This window comes from Schistocerca cancellata, chromosome 4 (genome assembly GCF_023864275.1).
Source record: "Schistocerca cancellata isolate TAMUIC-IGC-003103 chromosome 4, iqSchCanc2.1, whole genome shotgun sequence".
NCBI lineage: Eukaryota > Metazoa > Arthropoda > Insecta > Orthoptera > Acrididae > Schistocerca > Schistocerca cancellata.
Genome location: NC_064629.1, coordinates 677447926 through 677469812, shown reverse-complemented (window position 1 = coordinate 677469812; position 21887 = coordinate 677447926). Strand labels below are relative to the sequence as shown.

Sequence of the window (21887 nt, the reverse complement as noted above, 5' to 3'; positions counted from 1 at the left end):
CGTACATCACGCGAAAGTAAACATTACACGAATCTCTAACTGAAACGGCTCATTGAGAACTAGCATGCACTAGCGCTTTGCGCAGGGGAAGTGGCAACATAGGAGCCGACAACGCCACGCTCTCATTGGTGTATTGCCGGCGGGAACAGTCCAGCTGCTAACTATAATACTTTTAATCGGATCTCAGCTAATTTAAATAACAGATGTCGTCGGAGTTGTAGAGAGCAAAGTAGCATCCTTTCCTCAGACCATTTCTGAGCCTCTATTCCAACGAGAATATGTCCCATCAAATGCTATCTGGAATACATTTTTTTCAGCACAGAGAATACGATTATTCACTGTCCTGCCTGTGTCATGACATTATGACCCCCTATTAACTGGGCAAACAATTTCCTAGAAGTCATTAGCAACCTATCGACTCTCTTCCACATCATTCGCCACGTTCCAACGCTCGCCCGTCATATTAACAATTTGAGCGAAGTGGCGCAGTGATTAAAGTGCCGCACCCGTACCAGGGACTAGGGACTTTTTCTTTATACCAGCCATAACATCAAGTTTTAGGATTTCCGTAGTTTCCTTAAATCGATTAAAGCGAATGGCGGGTCGGTTCCGTTGAATTCTGCATTCTTGTCCATTCAAACCTTGCACTTCGTCTCTAGTGACCTCGTCGTTGATGAGAAGTTAAAGTTTCGTACGTTCTTAACTGAACGTTCTGCAGAATAACGAAATATATTAAGCTTTAACCCAAGAATAAGTAACAATGTCAGTAGTCAAATAAAAATCAATGTAATGATATGATATTACATGAGGATATTTCTGTTCCGTCGTTGTAACTACAAAAATGCGTGACTTTTTCACCAGACGCGTTTCGCTTTATTCAGGCAAAGTATCATCAGTGGTGGTGATTTTTTCGGTTGTTTTCTCGTTTACATCGGGAAATGCCGTCTGCTAGCACATCGTTGGTTTTCTGTGTTAGATACTGATAATTTCCGTCTGCTTTTTAGATGTTCTGCAGCACTATGCATTTCTCACAAAACACTTTTATGCACACCTCTGCATTCTGTTTGTTTTCGTACTTTCGTAGACATACTTGAAGTACGAAAACAAACAGAATACAGTGGTGTGCATAAAAGTGTGTTGTGAGAAATGCATAGTGCTGCAGAACATCTAAAAAGTAGGCGAAAATTATCAGTGTCTAACACAGAAAAACAACGATGTGCTAGCAGACGGCATTTCCTGATGTAAGCGAGAAAGCAACCGAAAAAATCACCACCATTGATGATGCTTCACCTCAATAAAGCGAAACGCGTCTGGTGAAAAAATCACGCATTTTGTAGTTGCAACGACGGATCAAAAATACCTTCATGAATTATAAAGCAACTACGGACAGTATGACCACACGAATGAAGAAGATATGATATTAATTTAATAATTGTCATTACGCTATGCTTTTCTTACTTTAAATGATAATGCTTACTATGTTCTGTTTCCGGATTGTTTAATATTAATCGCTTTTCTTTCTACCTTGCTATAAACGTACTCTTTCAAATAATGATTCTATTACAAATAGCATTAGTCTCCGCGTTACGTTGTATAGATGGAACACGACGACACGAATTCGATCACCTAGAAGTTGTGTACATACTTGTAACACGAAAGTTAAGTTAATTGTACACTGTGAGATGAGTAGGCTGGTAGATGATATTCATCAAATGGGTCCCTCATTTTTTCCTTTGATGTAATGGTGCTACTACCGACAGCGATAAGATCACAAAATTCCAGTTACTCCAGCAATAATTTCGTTTTATAAAACTTTACAATTATATTCGTACCAAAGTTCGTATTATGTGGCATACATTTTATGCTTCTCCTACGAATCTTTCATGGTATCGCAGCTTTTTCGACCACCAGTGAATAATCATATTTTCTTTATTTAATCGTGTCAGAAGAATCGTACATAAAATCAGAATGATTAACACGTACATATCAAGTATATAACGAATACAAAAAGAGTATAAAAGTATACAGATATATAAGCAGGGTCAAGTAGTTTTTTTTTTTTTTATTTTATGAAGTCTTGGACCGGAAACTGGCCACGTCCAGCGCTTCCGGGGTGGCATTCATCAAATCCTTCATGATGCAAGTGCTTGGGCACAGCACACACTGCTTGAGGTGGGTGGTGGTTTGAGTGTGTCCACAGTCACACAGCACCGGTTCATTTGAGAGGCCCCATTTGCGCATATTCTCTTTGGATCGTGTGACACCAGAGCGCATCCTATTAAGAGATTTCCATGTCGTCCATCCTTACATATGGCCGGGAGGGAGTTGTTCGTTTGGGACTAACCATTCCCCAAGGTGCGCGTTTTCTTCTCGCCACATTGCCAGCCTCACTTGCTGCGGTGTCCCGACGATGTTTTCTGCTGTGTGCAGGAAGCTTTTTCTAGGTTTTAGTCGACGGCGGGCTGGCTGGTGTTTGTACAGCGGGTGGGCAGGTGAGGTCAACGCCTTTGTCTTTTCCTTCCTGGTCGCTGCTTTCCTTCTAATATCTTGTGGGGCCACGCCTGCCAGGCAGTACTGTTTATCAGTCGGGGTTGGTCTCAGACAACCTGTGATGATGCGGCAGGGTTCATTAAGCGGTATGTCCACTTGCTTGGCGTGGCTAGAATTGTACCATACAGGGCACGCGTACTCCGCTGTTGAATAGCACAAAGCGAGAGCTGTGGTTCTCACTATTCCAGGCTGTGCCCCCCATGTAGTGCCCGTTAGTTTGCGCACAAGGTTGTTTCTCGCGGCTACTTTGTGTTTAGTGTTCATGCAGTGCTTTTTATAGGTGAGCGCTCTATCCAAGGTGACGTCTAAGTATTTTGGTGTTTCGCAATGTTCCAGGGGCACTCCTTCCCAGTTAAGTTGTAGTCTTCTTGCAGATGGTCTGTTCTTTAGGTGGAAGGCGCAGGTTTGAGTATTCCCTGGGTTGGGTTTGAGATGGTTCCCCTTATAGTAGGTGGCAAGCTGTTCGAGGGCTTCTGACAAATTCTGTTCAACAGTTTCAAAGCTGTCTGCTTGAGCGGTAATGGTGCAATCATCTGCATATATGAAGCTTTCGGTGCCTTGGGGGAGGAGCTGGTCATTAGTATATATATTAAAAAGTGTTGGGGCCAGTGCGCTTCCTCGGGGGAGGCAATTTTTCTGTATCCTCCACCGGCTTCTCTGTCCCTGAAAATCCACGAAGAATCTTCGATTCTGGAGTAGGTTTCCAATCAGTAAGGTTAGTCTGTAGTCCCTACTCATTGCGTATATTTTCCCCAGGAGCAGTCGGTGGTTGACTGTGTCGTAGGCTGCTGATAGCTCTAGGAAGACAGCCCCGGTGATATTCCTGTTCTCGAAACCATCCTCTGTGTGTTGCGTTAATTTTAGTACCTGTGACGTGCAGCATTTGCCCGTCACAGGTGCTAAAATTAACGCAATAATCATATGAAACTGGCTTATGAGGACATTTCTGTTAACTAGTATTCACTAAAAAGCTACGATCACTTCCGACTTTGTAGTTGAGAAGAAATTGCAATGACTCTTATTGACGCAATAGACTACCGAAAGAATTAAAAAGTATAAGTAGCCTCTGCATGGTGCGATTGAACGTAAGGAGCTATTCTGTCTATACATGTGCAGGGTCGGACAATTGACACTTGAGAGAGAGTGATTGATCGTCGCCTGAAGCGTGTCTGCCGCAGCGCGGCGCAAGGCTTCTTACGCTCGGCTCCACTTCAATTTGCGTCCGTTCCGCAGGGAGCGATTATTTACTTTGAGCTGTTTAGCTTGAGCGGAACGGCTACCTGTGTATATTTGAAGTACGTCAACGGGCCCTCTGATTCCATCCCAGTCGCTGTGAGTATCCTTTACTCGAGCACCTCTGGAAATGAATGCCTGCGTTCCACTTAACTGTTTGAGAGTTATCTGCAAGTTCCTTTGTCAACGGTGACGCCGTCTTCTATCTCTGCCGATGCTCTAACAGCTCACTGCCTCGTCAGTGGAGCTCCCCACCTTTAATTAAACCAGTCTGAACTAATAACAAATGTTTTCGTTTCCTGTTCTTACAGAGAACTCTTCGTATAATCTCTTTGTATACGGAAGTCCAGTGACGAAAGAACGAAGTGCCGATGACTGACGCGTTGTGTTGTGTTGTGTTGTGGGGTTTGGATGTTTTTGCAGAATTGTTTTAAACACAGCCCCGTTTTTGTAAACGATAATGATCAGCTTTCACAGGAAGGGGCACATTATAAAACAAAAACAATTGATTTTTCTGTTTCTTTCGAATAACAGATAATGTCAGATTATTAAGCAAATTTTTCCCTTTGCCACAATACTCTCACACATTGGATATCAGTTGCCACAGCCGAGACGATACGCCAAGTCTCATTAATTTTGGACGCTCCTAAAATTCCATAAGCGCCAGAGAGAATCAAAACAAGGTTTTCGATATGTAATTGTACATGACACTATAGTTAATACTTTTAAATTTTCTCCCTGCCAAGAGTTTTCGAGACACCACATTTTTACAATTTTTTAATCAATAAGTCTTGAAGATATGAGTACAGCATATAACACTTGCTAAGGTTTGCGCCGATGTGGCCGAGCGGTTTTAGGCGCTATAGTCTGGAACTGCGTGACCGCTACGGTCGCAGGTTCGAATCCTGCCTCGGGCATGGATGTGTGTGATGTCCTTAGGTTAGTTAGGTTTAAGTAGTTCTAAGTTCTAGGGGACTGATAAACTCAGATGTTAAGTCCCATAGTGCTCAGAGCCATTTGAACCATTTTGCTAAGGTTTGCACTGAAATGCCTCGGAGAACTAATCATGAAATATGCTAAACCTGCCAACATAGTGCAATTAGGTGATATTTACTGTGCAGTGCCTACAATTTTGCGTTCTCTTTTAGCACATCGCACAGCTATTTTTGGTGAAACATTTCACTGACAACTATCGAGCGTTAAAGCACTGTAATCTTCTTTTCAAGAGCTCTATATTTCACTAAAAATTACTGCGATCCATTAAAAAAAAAGAAACGTGTTGCTTCAATATTTCGCTGTGCAAAAAGGCGCGAATATAAACTATTCTACACAATACTTCCCCACTACGCAACCATTACTTATTAACATCCTTTTCCCGATATTTTGAACCCTTTATGAAATATTATGGTGATTAATTCTGTATATCAGATTGAAAAAAGGGGAACTTGCATTTGCAATAAAAATCTGATATATCAACGCTTTATCATAGAATTTTGTAGTCTCGTTGGAAGTGAAGTAAAACGAATATTCTGTGGATGTCAGCAGAATGTAAATACGTTAATACCGCCACAGCAACACTGTACTTCCCAAAAATACAAGCATACGTGACTTAGAGTCTAGAGAAAACTATTGCCCATATGACTAGGTAATGGAAATGAGCGTTTAGCGTCATTGGCCGGGAGGCCCATTGCAGGGTAGATCCGGCCGCCTTGGTGCAGGTCTTATTACATTCGACACCACATTGGGCGACCTGTGCGTCGGATGGGGATGAAATGATGATGAAGACAACACAACACTCAGTCTCTGAGCGGAGAAAATCTCCAACCCAGCCAGGAATCTAACCCGGGCCCGTAGGATAGCAATCCGTCATGCTGACCACTTTTTTTTTTTCATTTTGTTCGTTGTTGATCGTTGTGTTTGGTCGTTGCGGACGTGACATGGCATCCGCTGAAGTCCGTTTGTTGGTCTTTTCGCTCAGTTTTTATATTACAGAGGCCAACCAGCTCTCTGACCGAACACGCTGAGCTACTGTGCCTGCGACTCAGCTATCGGGACGTACATATGACTAGGTAAAACTGCGTGATTCAGCGTGGCATGTATCCGGTCGTCACAGATTTGAACTAAATCACGTTGTAGCAGTAACGACAAGCTAAAGGTATTCTTCAGCACAAGAAATTTGTCGCAGAGTTTAAGCTGCTTCGTGAGTGCTTAATGATTTTTATCTGTTGGTACGAACGATAGATATTTCGTAGCTGAAAAGCCACTTTGCTTCCGTTACATTTGCGCTTCGTGACAGGTTAGTTAACAGTTTAGAATATTAATGAACTCTTTCCTCACAGCTTCGCAGAACAATAACAAACTTATGAATGAAAAACACGAATTGCGAATGTACTGTAGTATTTATTTTCCTTGTAAATCGAAAATCGGTTGAGAAGAAAAATAAATACTGTGGAACATTCTAAGTTCATATTTTGTATTCATAAATATAAATAACTTTTCCAGCGTGCTTATCAAAATGACCAGTTAGAGAACCTTGTGCTTCAGTTTTATTTTTATTTTTTCCTATCGTGCTTGCACGTAGACAGGTAAAAATTTAACCGCATCATTTTGGTTGATAGATGACATCACTGTTAATTACACTGCAACGTGGCAGCAAATGAATTATGTGCTTATCTCCACCATACAACGACATTTAGTCCCAGGCTGCTTTTAACTGGTCGCCAGGAAAAGTGCCAAGCGTGGGCAAGTGAGAAGAGGCTCTCTTTCTACTGCTGGACTGCTCTTATGTGTCTCCTAGCCATTAAAGGCGTACGAGCTTTCTTTACAGATAAGACTTCATCTCCCCCTCTGTAAGTTCTGCCTTATCCTCTCCCCCCCCACCATTTCCAGCCACACAAGCCCTACCACTCTCTCCCCCCTTTCTTTCCGACATCTTCCCCTCCCTCCCCCCCCCCCCCCGTTCCCACTTCTTCACTCTTCTTCAGTAGAACAGAAAAGCAAACCTTCTGAATTTTATAATATAACCTAAATGTAGTTCATTATCTATCTACTACCAGGCGAACAGGCGAAAAGTGCTTCCATGTACAGGTAATCAGTCCTCCGCTGTGTAACATAGTCCTTAGATTATTTTTGGACTGTACGTTTTTGCACGCATATCGATCAACATTAGCCTGTAAATTAAAAATATTTACAAAATGCGTTTGATCAGCAATATAAACATTAAATATTTAATCACGCGGATATATCAATTAAAGTAATTATTACCCTATTACATATTTGCGTATTTGGCCGTGCGAAATCGGAACGTCGCGATTACACTGTTACGCAGTTTAGGAATAAAATTAAATCTCCGAATTATAGCCCTGTGATAAATGACCTCATATCATTTCATTTAACGATTGCAAACAAATTACACATGAGTTCGACTCGGCCTGACGAATTGGTCACTGTTTTCTGGAATTATTACATTTTTATTATTAATCTCACCTATATGAATGCTTACTTTTGGACCGAAATTGACTACATTGAGAGCGACAGAAATTTAAGGAACGAAAATCAGTAGTCGCTGCCAACGACATGAAGGACAGTACAGATTGTTTCGCACGTTTTTCTTAAGGCTGTTTCACCTTTTCTGCGTTACTTACAGAGGTAGTCATCTTAAGGAAACAACCAGCTGAAAAAGAAATAGGTTTGCGCCTCGGATATAGAATCCCAGTTTCGTATTCCTTATAATTTTGCAATTATTTCTTCGAAAATTCTTCTAACAACCCTTTAACTCTACCGAGCGAGGTGACGCAGTGGTTAGCACAGTGGACTCGCATTCGGGAGGGCGACGGTTCAAACCGGGGTTCGGCCATCCTGATTTAGGTTTTCCGTGATTTCCCTAAATCGCTTCAGGCAAATACCGGGATGGTACCTTTGAAAGGGCACGGCCGATTCCCTTCTCCTAAACCGATGGGACCCATGACCTCACTGTTTGGTCCCCTCCGCGAAATCAACCAAACAATCTTAAACTCTCTCAGCATGTATCCAGTCATATAGTTGCAAGGAGAGAGAAACCTCTGTTATAAAAAGGCAATACCGTTCAGTTAGTAAACAAATTATGAAAAAAAGATAAGTTAACCCTCATCAGCACAAAGGAAACCACCGATTTCACCTTCAGAGTCAAGTAGGTATTACATGTGTAAAGAGATATATACCGAAGTACCGGTAAAAAAGCTGTGTTCCGCCAAACACGTAAGCGGGCGCAAGTAAAGTTGTTCAATAGATACCTAATATAGTGAAGGCATCGTTAAGCTTGTCCAAGCGATTTTTTCAAGTAGCTGAGACATTTTGAATTTATTAATGAGAAATCAGGTTGATATGCTCATCCCACCATCCTGATGCTGTTTTTCCACTGTCTCGCTAAATCACACCAGGCGGACATCGAGACGGTTTCTTAAGAGGTTTCCTCGCCCTTCCTTGACGATTTCAGCTAATGCACTCTTTCTAACGAACACATTGTCGACGGGACGCTAAACTCTAACCTTCCTTCATACTGTTGGAAATACAGTTGCATGGTGTTGACTCGATTGAACAAGTCGACGGATAGCACCTGAAAATACTGATCCGTGCAGTTTCTATTCTTAAATCTCCTCTGAATTGGTTCCTGGAAGATCTTCGAAACTCTACAGTTGCTAGTTATCTTGTCCGAAATGGAAAGTTTGAGAACCGTTGATGTAGTACTGCAAGGTTTACAATTTAAACAGCAACCAGCTACAAGTACGGCTTGAAAAAGTTGATTTGAATCAAACCATGACCGGTTTCGAACTTCTTTCAAATCCATCTTCAGACGATTGTTACAGGTTTCCTGGCTTTCTTGCTGGGACCTCGTTTTGTATTCGGTATTAGTTTGCTGCACTATGATAGACAGTATTTTTTTGTTCTCAGTTCGGTAAAATTTACGAAGGATACGTGTTATAAGGTGAAAGCTTACGTTCTGTATAATTCTGTGTGGCGAAATCGCCCTGTGTTTTTGTTACGAATTTTAAAATTAACACATTTGAGGACGTACACTGCGTGAATGCTGTTCAATTTACTGGAAAAATCTTTAAACCACACCATTCTATGTTTAATGCCATCACACATGATAAACATTTACATAACGTGGCCCAGTATCACGTGAGAAACATCAACAATATTTTCAACGTTATTACAGTGGTAATTGGGTTACCACTGCTGTGAGAATGTATATGCGCGATAAGTTGTATCTTTGCTAGTGCAATGAAATTAAATTAATAACCGAAAAGAGGAGTAGAAGTATTTGCAATTATTAGTAATATGGAATTCTATTGAATGGTTAAGATTACACATGAAACTGTTATATATAAACGATACGAAGCACTGTGTAGAGTAAATAAGCATAGTAAGATTTTTTTTTGTTATAGAGATTAAGCTAAGTTTAAACATTGAATCTACAAGTGCATGTTCAAACTTAGCTCAATCGCTATACCAAAAAAACATATCTTATTGTACTTATTTACTGTACACTGTATTTGTTATTGTTTGTATCTAATGTTTTTATGTGTAATGCTAACCAATCAGTTGAATACCATATTAGAGATTATTTTAACTAACTTTACTTCTCTTTTCGATTATTAAATTAATGTCATTGTACTAGCAAAGACATATTTTACTGCCCCTATACACTCTTACAGTATCGGTAACCTAACAACTTTACAGCTGCAACATCTCTGAAAATATTGTTTGTGTTTCCCATGTGAAACTGGGCCACGTTTTGTAGATGTTTGTCGTGTATGCTACCATAAAGCATAGAATGGTATGGGTTAAAAAGTTTTTCAGTGATCTGAACAGCACTCACATAGTGCACGTCCACAAATCTGTTAATTTTAAAATTCGTAACAAAAACACTGGGCGATTTCTTCACGTAGAATTATACAGAACGTGAGTTTTCACCGCATTTCACCTTTAATAACTTTTATCAAAACATTCATGGAAAGGTTTCAGAGGTCAAAAGAACTAAATCCTTCGTAAATTTTACCGAACTGTGAAAGAAAATTATGTCTGTCCTTGTGCAGAAACCAATAACGAATACAAAACGTAGTCCCAGCAAGATGGATTTAAAAGAAATCGAAACCGCTCATGGTTTTATTCAAATAAACCTTTTTAAGCCATACTTGTGACTACGATATTACAGTGCCTGTGTTGTTAAGAAGAACGATGGAATGTTCCTTCCAACATGCATGCATGTTCTTAACAACATAAGCACTGCAATATCGTATTTATCCGCCAATAACAAACAGCGACTTTCAGTTTAAAAAATTTAGTAAGGTTGTAGGCAGGAACGATGACAGATGGAGGTTTGAGTGTAGCCGTAAGTAGTGCACGGATCGCCGGCACGGTAGCTCAGCGTGTTCGGTCAGAGGGTTAGCTGCCCTCCGTAACAAAAATTAACTGAGTTAATGGAAGAAAAGACGAACTGGAACAAGTGTCATAAGACGCCTGTCCCCAAAAAATAAAATGATCAATTACATGAAGTGGGAAATGCGGGTTCGAATCCCGGTCCGGCAAAAATTTTCACTGTCGCCATTTTCATATACAGCTGATAGTTATTCGTATTCGCAACTGCGAATACATTTCATGTATATATTTGTGGCTAGTAGATGTTAAAATTATAAATCTTGTTTACAGTTCTTGTTAGTCAAAATTATGACGCAGGCAAACTTTACAACCTCTGTGTCCACGTTATATGTGAATTCCTTACATAGAGTCTTCGCCAATCACACGTGATACCGTGCATCAAGGACTTACGAACCTAATGATTGCAACTATTCCGCGTCTGTGGCCGAGATAGCTACGACATGTTAACGCTTTGACACAGAGCTAACAGGTTCGAAACATGGTGATGGAATATACTCTCATCAGAAGTCGGAAAGTCGAAGAGGTATAGCGAAGTTAGCTTCCGCCTGTGTTGAATTAAATCACAGATCTCTGCGTTGTGTCTCATGGAATGAGAGCATGTGACTGGTGAGATTGATACATCTGTCCGATGAGCGTTTTGATAACAGTAGCCAATTTTTCGTAACCGAGGAGGGAAGACTCGTCTATTGCAAGAATATCGTGACATTCCACTGCATAAACGGTCACACCATAGGCTTACCCACTTGACGTTTCCTATCACATAGGAGAGAAGCAACAGCTGGATTCAGGCATTATCGTCTACATTCAATGAGTATTTGACTTTTGACATTGCAGAATGAGATTTTCACTCTGCAGCGGAGTGTGCGCTGATATGAAACTTCCTGGCAGAATAAAACAGTGTGCCAGACCGAGACTCGAACTCGGGACCTTTGTCTTGCGCGGGCAAGTGCTCTACCAACTGAGCTACCCAAGCACGACTCACGCCCCGTCCTCACAGCTTCACTTCTGCCAGGCAAAGGTCCCGAGTTCGAGTCTCGGTCCGGCACACAGTTTTAATCTGCCAGGAAGTTTTGATATTGCAGCTTGGGAAAATGTTGAGTCTTCCATCTGGTAACTGCTCAAGTGATTTCAAAATTCCTTAAGTTCACAAAATTTCGCCACAAGCTAACAAGCAGCTGAGGCTGGTCAGCCTATTTAGAAACTGGTGAAAAGGTCTGCGACACCACCTGATTGGACTTCAGTGTAGCGCATGTCGTGTTTCGCAAATTGGTAGCACAAGTTGCTTCTCTTCCTTAAAGATGAGGTAGAACGCCTACAGCATCGAACGGTAGTACTGCTGTACGCTATACTGAACGTTTCAGATAAATTAGATGAGGCTCATTTCTAGAAAAAAATCCATAAGTTGTGACTAACACCATTTCCACCAAATATTTACTCTTGGGAGTAAACATTCAGCAAGGTATACGGGAAAACTTTTGTGGTTCAAATGACTCTGAGCGCTATGGGACTTAACTTCTGAGGTCATCAGTCCCCTAGAACTTAGATCTACTTAAACCTCACTAACCTAAGGACATCACACACATCCATGCCCAAGGCAGGATTCGAACCTGCGACAGTAGCGGTCGCGCGGTTCCAGACTGTAGCCACCCCGGCCGGCACACTTTTGTGGTGTTCAGAAAAGCAGGGGAGAGATGATGTCAGGTTAAAATTTTGAGTTGGAATGTCACCGTGTTCATTTGACACAGGCGTCTCTCGAAACACAAAGTTATGAGTGCGAGTTGAAATTAGGAACACATTTTGCACTTGCCAAGCAGTTTTATGGTGAATCAGTTTAGATCTAACTTACGGTGCCTTTGAGCTCATCGTTTATGCTATTATGTTGAAATTCGTATAAGAAACGGAAAAAAGAATTTCAATGGGAAATGCCTTCTCAGTAACACTAAGCTCTCTGAGAAGGTACTCAACCGCCCGAGGCGTTGTATCGTATCAGTTTCCATTTTTCCCTTTAATATTGAAAAATATTACAGTTACTATTAATGTTTTATTATTAACTATCCTTTCCACAAAGGCAACGGCCTCGCCGCAGTGGAAACACCGGTTCCCGTCAGACCACCGAAGTTAAGCGCTGTCGGGCGTGGCCGGCACTTGGATGGGTGACCGTCCGGGCCGCCATGCGCTGTTGCCATTTTTCGGGGTGCATTCAGCCTCGTGATGCCAATTGAGGAGCTACTCGACCGAACAGTAGCGGCTCCGGTCAAAGAAAACCATCATAACGACCGGGAGAACGGTGTGCTGACCACACGCCCTCCTACTGCATCCTCAGGTGAGGATGACACGGCGGTCGGATGGTCCCGATGGGACACTTGTGGCCTGAAGACGGAGTGCTTCTTTTTCCACAAAGCTTCTGATCGCCGTGTTCTGCACTAGGCATCCAGAAGAATTTTTACACTTTTCTTTACAGCCTTGACAGGAAAGAAATGCCTTTATCTGTTACCTCTTCTGATCAGACCTTACACTTCTCTAGAAGGTGCTTACACATCTTTGGCGTTGCGAACTCCTTCAGAAGCTATATGGTCTGTGAATGGCACGCATCCCATCACTGTAAGGGCGGCCATCTGGCGGCAATACAACCAAACGTCTCAAATGGTTCAAATGGCTCTGAGCACTATGCGACTTAACTTCTGAGGTCATCAGTCGCCTAGAACTTAGAACTAATTAAACCTAACTAACCTAAGGACATCACACACATCCATGCCCGAGGCAGGATTCGAACCTGCGACCGTAGCGTTCGCTCGGCTCCAGACTGCAGCGCCTAGAACCGCACGGCCACTCTGGCCGGCAACCAAACGTCTCTTCTCGGCCATGGTTCACCTCATTGATGCTTAGTAAACGTCAAGTGACCGCTCATTTGCATGAAGCTGGGAGAAGGATGCTACCCTGTCTACCTCCACCGGTTGAAAACCATCGCTTCTGGTCACTGTGATCAGGACCCAATGGCAGTGGCGGATCTGTATCACGTCATATCTGCATGTACGAAGTACTCGACTACATAGGCGGTCTTGTACAAAAAATTGGTTGCTAGGGACTACCCCGTCGCTACAAGTGTAGCTGTTACAATTATCCAATGAGATATATAAAGGTATTACTTTCTCATTAACTATTTAAAAGATGTCGGTATCCAGCTTTGACCTGTAAGTTATGTGGATCTTGTCCTCTCATGGGAACAGCCCGATTCGTAAAATGGGACGTCTCTTTGTGTTTTTACTTTGCATTAGGAACTTTGTAATCGACACAGTTGTCCAGATTTCAGTTATAAGTTGCTGTGGATGTCACTCTCCTCTGGAATAGGCCCATTTCGAACCCTGGATCGTGATTTTGTGTCTCTGTGTGTATTGGTTTTCTTTTCTATTTTTCTTTTAAATTTATATAGCGAACCTAACTTTGTACTTCACACTGTTATCATTGTTCTGTTATGAAAATTGCTCTAATGTTAACTTGGCACTGTTGTAACTACTGCTTGCCGTCTGGTGTTCGTCTTTTAGTATTCTTATTTTACATCAAGAACTTACATTTGTACATTTATCTCTTTTTATTGTTGTACTGTGGAAATTGCAGTTACGTTAATATGGCACTTTTGTGTCTACTGTTGGCTGTATGGTCTTTGCTACCCAAAGCCAAAAACAAAAAAAGTATGGTCGGCGAGCGCCAGTGTCGCGTGGCTTCGCGAGCTCGCAACTGTTATCGCGGCGAGTGGTCGGCTGCAGTGCCTCGTGTGAGGCGCGTGAATAGCGCCCGCTATCGGCTAATTTTGAAACACAGCTGCCCACAGTGCGACGCCCAGTCACCTCACTGCAAATGCTGTTCATTCACCGTGAAGCTTCCATCATCAGTTTTAACTTGCTAATGCAACCTGGATTCACGTGTTCCTCTAGCGGACGTCCCGCTGAAATTCAAACTGGGCTTGACAAATGGAATTTTTTATTACAGATACGAAAATAAACATCGATCTCGTCTTTTTTCCACCATTTCCCCAACAGAAGACGTTTTATGATATATGGACTGAGATGTACTGTGAATGTCATTAGCGGTGTTTGAGTTCTTTAGTTTTCTTAATTTCCGCTTTAAGTAACGTTAGCTGCTGCCACTGCCGTTATTACCATTACTTCTAGTAGTTTATAGCCCACTTTTCACTTCCACACAAGGCCACACTGCAAATACCTACAGAAAATTAGACTTCCCAAAGTACACTACTGATAAACTCTCGTGTTTCCAATAGTAGCAGTAGTAATCGTAGTAGTATCGGTATTGTTATTTTTGTTATTTCATAACTGACGCCATGTCTTAGAAACCGTGGTCCTTTTGTGATAATAATTACACAACTTTTTACTTGCCGATAACCAGTTTCGTTCTGCGCTGCATATCATCTTCAGGTCTAGCATGGAACAAAAAGTCAATAACATTAATTATTTTTCAGAAGAGTGATATTACGAACACTTGTCTCATGGATGGTAGAAATAACAAAAAATATTATGGACTCGCACGTACATGACACCCCAGAGTTCAGTTTGTCGACGTTGTGTTAAACTAACATAAAAAACAATTATGTAGTGGGTAAATTTTTTCATATAGCCTAGTCACGTGACATGTGCCTAAGTCATAGATGAGTACATTAAAGCAGTGTAAAACTATTTCTTCATATATAATCAAATAAAGAAAATTAATAAAAATTCGAACGTAAAGAGCCCTTAATGTAGTACATTTCAGCATGGTTGATGCGCTACACAATAATAGATGAAAACAAATGTTAAAGTATGTTGACAGGAGATTGTGAATCGCACATTTTTGTTGTGGTTTACATTTTTTAAAAAGCCTGTGGAAAATTATCGAACATATCTGGGAGTTTAAGAAATTTTCCTTGATGTTAATGAACAGAAATACAAATACACTGGCGACTCGTACTTAAGTTAAAGAAAGAGGAAGAAAAAGTAGTTAGTCACGAGAAAATCATAACTACATAAGTGAAATGAAATGTACTACACTTATAGTTACGGTTACCTCATTAAGCACTCCGTCTTCAGGCCACAAGTGGCCCATCGGGACCATCCGACCGCCGTATCATCCTCAGGTGAGGATGCGGATAGGATGGTTCAAATGGCTCTGAGCACTATGGGACGTAACATCTGTGGTCATCAGTCCCCTAGAACTTAGAACTACTTAAACCTAACTAACCTAAGGACATCACACACATCCATGCCCGAGGCAGGATTCGAACCTGCGACCGTAGTAGTCGCGCGGTTCCGGACTGAATCGCCTAGAACCGCTCGGCCACCACGGCCGGCTGCGGATAGGAGGGGCGTGTGGTCAGCACACCGCTCTCCCGGTCGCTATGATGATTTTCTTTGACCGAAGCCGCTACTAATCGGTCGAGTAGCTCCTCAATTGGCATCACGAGGCTGAGTGCACCCCGAACGGTTACCTCATTACTAGACTGCTCTTTCTTCGCACTTTTTTTTTAACTCACAGTAAGTCCTCGGCGTATTTCTGTTTTTATTCATTAAAATGTAGGAAAATTTCTTAAAGTCTCTAATATGTTCGGTAATTTTGCATTGCGTTTTTTTGCAAACAAGAACAAATATGATCGTTGAACACAGTTCTGTCAATACGTTTGTAACATTTGTTTCTTAGCTCTTATTGTGTAGCTCATCGTTAATCCTGAAATGTATATCTACATGATTAATCTGCAATTCACAATTAAGTGCCTGGCAAAGGATTCGTCGAACCACCTTCAGGCTTTTTCTTTACCGTTGCACTCTCTAACTATGTGCGGGAAAAACGAACAGTCAAGTCTTCCCGTGCGACCTCTGATTTCTCGTAATTTGTTATGATGATGATTTCTTCCTATGTAGGTGGGTGCCAAAAAAATATTTTCACATTCGGAGTAAGAAGTTGGTGATTGAAATTTCATGAGAAGATCTTGCCGCAACGAAAAACGCCTTTGTTTTAATGACTGCCGACTAGACCTGAAAACGATCTGCAATGCAAATTGAAACCGGTTGTCGGTAAATAAAAAGTTGCTATCCAGATGGTGTGTGTTTGTTTATTTTCGTTACTATTTGCCACAAGGAGTTCCTGTACGCCGAGATGCACGCTATGCTCTTAGCCATTCCTACACTTTCTTTCTTTCCTCAGTTTTTGCTGCTGTTCCGATTTTTTAAGAATCGTATAATTATATTTTTTCCCGAGTACCAAGACCCTAAAAAGATAACCTATCTTAATAAGGTGTTACTGTGTGTTGGTCTTCAGTCCGAAGACTGGTGTGATACAGCTTCCCACGCTAGTCTGTCCCGTAAATCCTCATCATCTCTACACAACTACTACAACCTACATCCATTTGAACGTGTTCACGTGGTCGAGCGTTGGTCTCCCTCTACAGTTTTCACTCTCCCTCCTCCTTCCACACACTCTTTCCTCCATTATGAAACTGAGTATTTTTTGATCCTTCAGGATGTTATATCAACCGAGCATTCTTTTACTGGAGTTGTACCACACATTTCTTTTCTCCCCAGTTCGATTCAGTACCTTCTCATTACTTACTCAATTTACGCATCTAATCCTCCCGGCGTGTGCTACTGATGAAACGTTCTCGGGTTTCCGGGCGGGTGGCAGCGTTAAGATACCGCTAAGTTTCGACGAATGCCATAGTCATCATTTCTTATAATACACCTCTAAATGTCGTGGTATATTAACCCTGCCTTCTGGCTGGAAACCCGAAAGCTTTGCATCACCTTCGGTAAAGACTTCCTAACAAATAAATTTACATTGGATGTTAACAGACTTCTCTTTTCCAGAAATATTTTTCTTGCTATTGCCCGTGTTTATTTTATATCCTTTCTATTTCGGCGCTTGTTTGTTATTTTGCACTCCAAATATCAAATCTCACCTACTATTTTTACTGCCTCAGTTCCTCATCTGTTTCCCTCGGTATCTCTTGATTTTGATTCAACTACATTCCATTACCAATGTTTTACTTTTGTTGATGTTCAGCTTATAACCCGCTTTCAAGACATTAACCATTCCGTTCAAACTGCTCTTGCAAGTCTTTTGTCGTCTCGGACAGAATTACAGTGTCATCAGCAAACCTTGATGTTTTTATTTCTTGACCCTGAATTTTAATTCCTTTCCAAATTTCTACTTGGTTTCCTTTACGAATAACTCAGTGTAAAGATTGAATAACAGCGGGGACAGTCAACAATCCTGTCTCAGTCCCTCCTCAGCTATTGCTTTCCTGTCGTGTACTCTCTTATAACTGCAGTTTGGCTTCGATCCATGTTGTACAGAACCGTTTGTTCCTTACATTTCTTTCTAACAACCTTCGTAATATCAAAGAGCGTACTCTAGTCAACATAGTCAAAGTACTTCTCTAAATTAGCATATGATACATTTTACATAAGGGCGTCAATTCCCCGTCTCTCATTTCTGCCTACTGAAGATTTCATACAGGCCCAGTGGAGTGCTTCTTAATAAAACGGTAAATCAGTTAGTAAAGGCAACTGTTAGAGACCCTGATAAACGTTCCATGTGGGACTGTTTCTCTGTCACTGATGCATTTGCACCTGAACATAGCAAGGAAGCGAAAAGAAAGGCTAGATTTTTACATCTCGTCAGCATCGTCGTCAGCAAATACGGTGCTCAGTAAGAGAAAAATGTTGGAAGAAACTGGTATCAACCAGAGTAGCTGAAGAGGGTTTGAATCCCGCTCGTCGTCGCGTGGCGCCCCAACGTGGACGCCGTGCAAGCTTCGACACTGTTCGTAATTAACCACTCTGATAGCGTTGCAGTATATAAGGCACATCTGGCAATTCGACGCCTGGAACAGTAGCACACTAAATGCCAGTTTCAGTCAAAGCCTACCGCAGAATGCCGATATTATTATTCCAGTAACAGATCGAAGTAATATTAAAACGCGAATGACTCGTTGCAGGTTATACGCTTATTAAAACAGCTATGTTAAACACAATCAGAGAGTAATTGGTCCATTATTCGCAGCAGTAAATCTGCTATATTGCCGTTCTCTGATGAAACCATGTTATCGAGGCAGCTGGGACAGCGTGCTAATCGCGGTGCGGACGTTGCTCACCGACCGTGCGATGTTGCAAATACTTTCCTACGAACTAAACCAAGCGTTGAAGGGGAACTTTTATTTAGGGCCTGCCGCGGTGCTCCAGTTGCTTTCGAATGACAGGCGCAAGGATAGTCTAAGAAGCCGAAAACCATTCCGCAAAGAAAACACAATATTTTGCATGCCAGCAAGGCGAGCGTTTGTTCATTTTTAAGTGAGCTCAGAATTGGAAATCCCTATTTTGAATTTTACGCCAAAAATTGTATACTTTGATACCCTTTAAGTTGTAAAAGGTTCACTTTTAGCTCATTTGTAAAATTGCTCAGCTTGGCCTATATGTAGAGTGTTGCAAAATAGCGCTCGGGCTATTGTGACTCTTGCTCCATCACACTAAAATACTCGCCACACTCTACGAACGATTGTTTTAGTTCGCTCATGTTTAGCTCGAAGTGGCAATCTGTAGTGATTATTCCGCAGTTCGTGGTCTAGTGGCTAGCGTCACTGTCTCTGGATGATGGGTCCCCGGGTTCGATTCCCGGTCGGATCGAGGATTTCCTCCGCCCGGGGACTGGGTGTCTGTGTTCTCCTCATCATTTCATAATAATTTGGGAAAATGGCGAGATTGGACAGTGAAAAGATGAGGAATTTGTACGCACTTTGATAACCGCGCAGTTGAGCGCCCCACCAACCAAATATTATCAACATTATCTGTCGTGATTACTTACGAGAAGAACAACTTCTTGGCCGATATATCAATAAAATACTTTATTCTGAAATGCGAGTAGGCTGTGTGTATTCCTTAGTGCCTGGCGTGCCACAATATCCACTAGTTTACTCATGTTGAGCTCGAAGGGGTGATCTGTAGTGATTACTTAGGAGAAAAGTGAATGTTGGATTATTTGTTTAACAGTTTGTAGCACTTCTTGTAATTTTATTACAGGTCTGAAGATGGTGGCTTATTTTTACCAAAACCAGTTATCTACAATAAAGTATTTATAGCGATCCCAGCTAAGAAGCTCTTCTTCTCTTCAATAAAAAAGAACGAATATGTGGTGGTGCCATATACAGACGACCTCACAGATAACCAGTTCTACTGATTTTGTTGGTCATCACCGTAATTATTCTTTACTGACGTCTACGTCGACGCAATGTTACATTACAGATATGGAAACTAAAATAAAAATCGTCATTTTTTCTGTTTTCCGTCTTTCCCTTGGTTGCTTTAAATTCTGGGAGGTATATACCGTCTATGCAACCACTTGAAGGCGGTTACTTTGTTGCCATACGCGTTTCGCTTCATTTATTTGGAAAGCATCATCAGTACAGCGCTACAAAAGGCGATTTTAGCCTAAAAAAAAGAAACAAGAGAAAGACACGACAAAATGTAATATAGCAGCATATTATATCTACAACATAATACGTTTATTGCATGTAAAAAGGAAACATGTATTACAGGCCACTGATCATAAATGAAGTGAAACGCGTATGGCAACAAGCCTTCAATTCAGAATGAGATTTTCACTCTGCAGCGGAGTGTGTGCTGATATGAAATTTCTTGGCAGATTAAAACTGTGTGCCGGACAGAGACTCGAACTCGGGACCTCTGCCTTTCGCGGGCAAGTGCTCAAATTGTTTCAAGCCTTCAATTGATTGCATAGACGGTACATACATCCAAGAATAAAATAAAAATCTCTTCACTAAAGATACTAACATACTGGTCGTCGCGACGCAAGTATGCCTTCTTATCGAAATGACTCAATTGTTCCTACGCGATCGACAAACTGTCTGGCGTTCTATTGTTTGGTTTGCGCACCGCGTGCATTTCCGGCGACCACGTGCCTGTGATTTATTGTATACAGAAATGTCTTTATATTCAATATCATTGACTTCACATTTTCAAAAATGAGACAATCGTGAAATTATACGAGATCTGAATCGCGGTCAGAACGTAAATTTTTAAGCTTCACACCAGCACCTCACTTCGCGTCTTTCCAGCCTTCAGTTGCTGAAATGGAGACTACAGTCAACTTTTCTGAAACATAAGAAGCGCTTGCTGATTTAGGTTTCCACTTACTTGAGACTTTCATATAAAATATTTAATTGGACGATATACTAAAGTTGTTACGTTCTGCGAATTCTCCAACATTTTGCAGACAAGTGAGCTCAAGTCTTGGGATTGTCGTTGCCTAAAGATTTTTTAAAGCTTTTTCAGATGTAACGGGCATGCATATGTAGCTATAGCCATTAGAAATAGAAAAATATCTTTCACACTGGTCAGAAGAAGAAGAGAGAGACCGAAAACAAATCGTGTATTTTCCATTAGCTCAGTGTTGTGACACAGGTTCTACGAGAAGTTCTGAAAACACATGTTCTCAAACGTGAGAAGACTGTTGGGAGCGACAGCAGTAGTGGAACGGGTAGGCTCGGGGTGAAAAAAGAAAACTTTGATACTCTCCTATGGCTGTCGTTTTGCTGAAACAATTCTCATGAATAATGACGCAGCCGGACGAGGATGATTCAGCAGAGACTACACTTTTAGAGGCTTGAGGAAAGAAATATGTCACCTGAAAAATAGCAGCAGTGCTCGTACACAGCTAACTATTTTCCTTCCCTCGTTTCCGTTGATCTAAAACAAAGGAGATGGCCAGTGGGATGCAGAAACGACGTTGGTCAAGTTCAAATTATTAAACTGTGTACTCAGGGTTTTTGGAGAATAAAGGATGATGGACCATGATATTCCATAGCAAACTGCCCTAATTTAGAAACTTTCTAACGTAATGAAACAGGTGTTCGCCTTTCGAGAGCAGATTTCTTCTATCTGGTCCATCCGAATACGCTTCACTTCCTGACCTTTACATGCAGTCCGTTAACACGTCTCACTTATATTTATAGATCTCCGAAATATAGAGTGTAGGTTTGATGCGACCTGTTAAGTGTGCTCGGATTGCTCAGATGGAAGAGTGTGCCCGCCAAAGACGGATATATGACTTCCAAACCCAGTGCGGTAAAAAGTAGTAATCTGTCAGTTAGGTTTATTTCAGGGCACAGCATTTTATGCTTGCGTACTGATATTTTCTAAAAATAAGGTCACTCAAACATGAAATTCATGTCACAGTGTTTGACATTTTAACGGGCTCTGTAATTTCCACCTAGCCCTACGAAAGTGTTGCTCTGATCGTTTCTGTATACGAAGTAATTAACTGCAGGTGTGGAAACGACACATGTCAATACTTCTGTTCGTTGATTTGTGTCACTTGCTTCCAAAAGGACTCGCGTCGTACATTAGGTCTGAAACAATTATAGAGAGAAAAAGCTATTTAGTATGGTGAAAGCTGTCTATCAGCCTCCATGGTAGACAGCTGTCACGCGTTCAGTAAAACACTACTTCGAATTTGCTTCATTTACACAGTACGCTTTTATGAATGTAGGTCCTGCCTAAACAATGTCAAATCTTTTCCTAGCAGTACGAGTCTCAATCAATTTTCTATTAGCTTTCTACGCAGATTTTTCTTCCATTTGTTCTGGAAGCGGAACGAGATAACAGTAGTATAAAGAAGCAAACAAT

General features: G+C 41.4%; 1 protein-coding gene and 1 pseudogene across 1 annotated transcript in view; both read left to right on the top strand.

The window, feature by feature from the left end:
* The window catches only part of LOC126184378 (plexin-B), a 981143-nt gene that overhangs the window by 819649 nt on the left and 139607 nt on the right, over nucleotides 1-21887 (top strand). The window lies entirely within an intron of this gene.
* Nucleotides 12271-12388, top strand: LOC126185545 (5S ribosomal RNA; annotated as a pseudogene).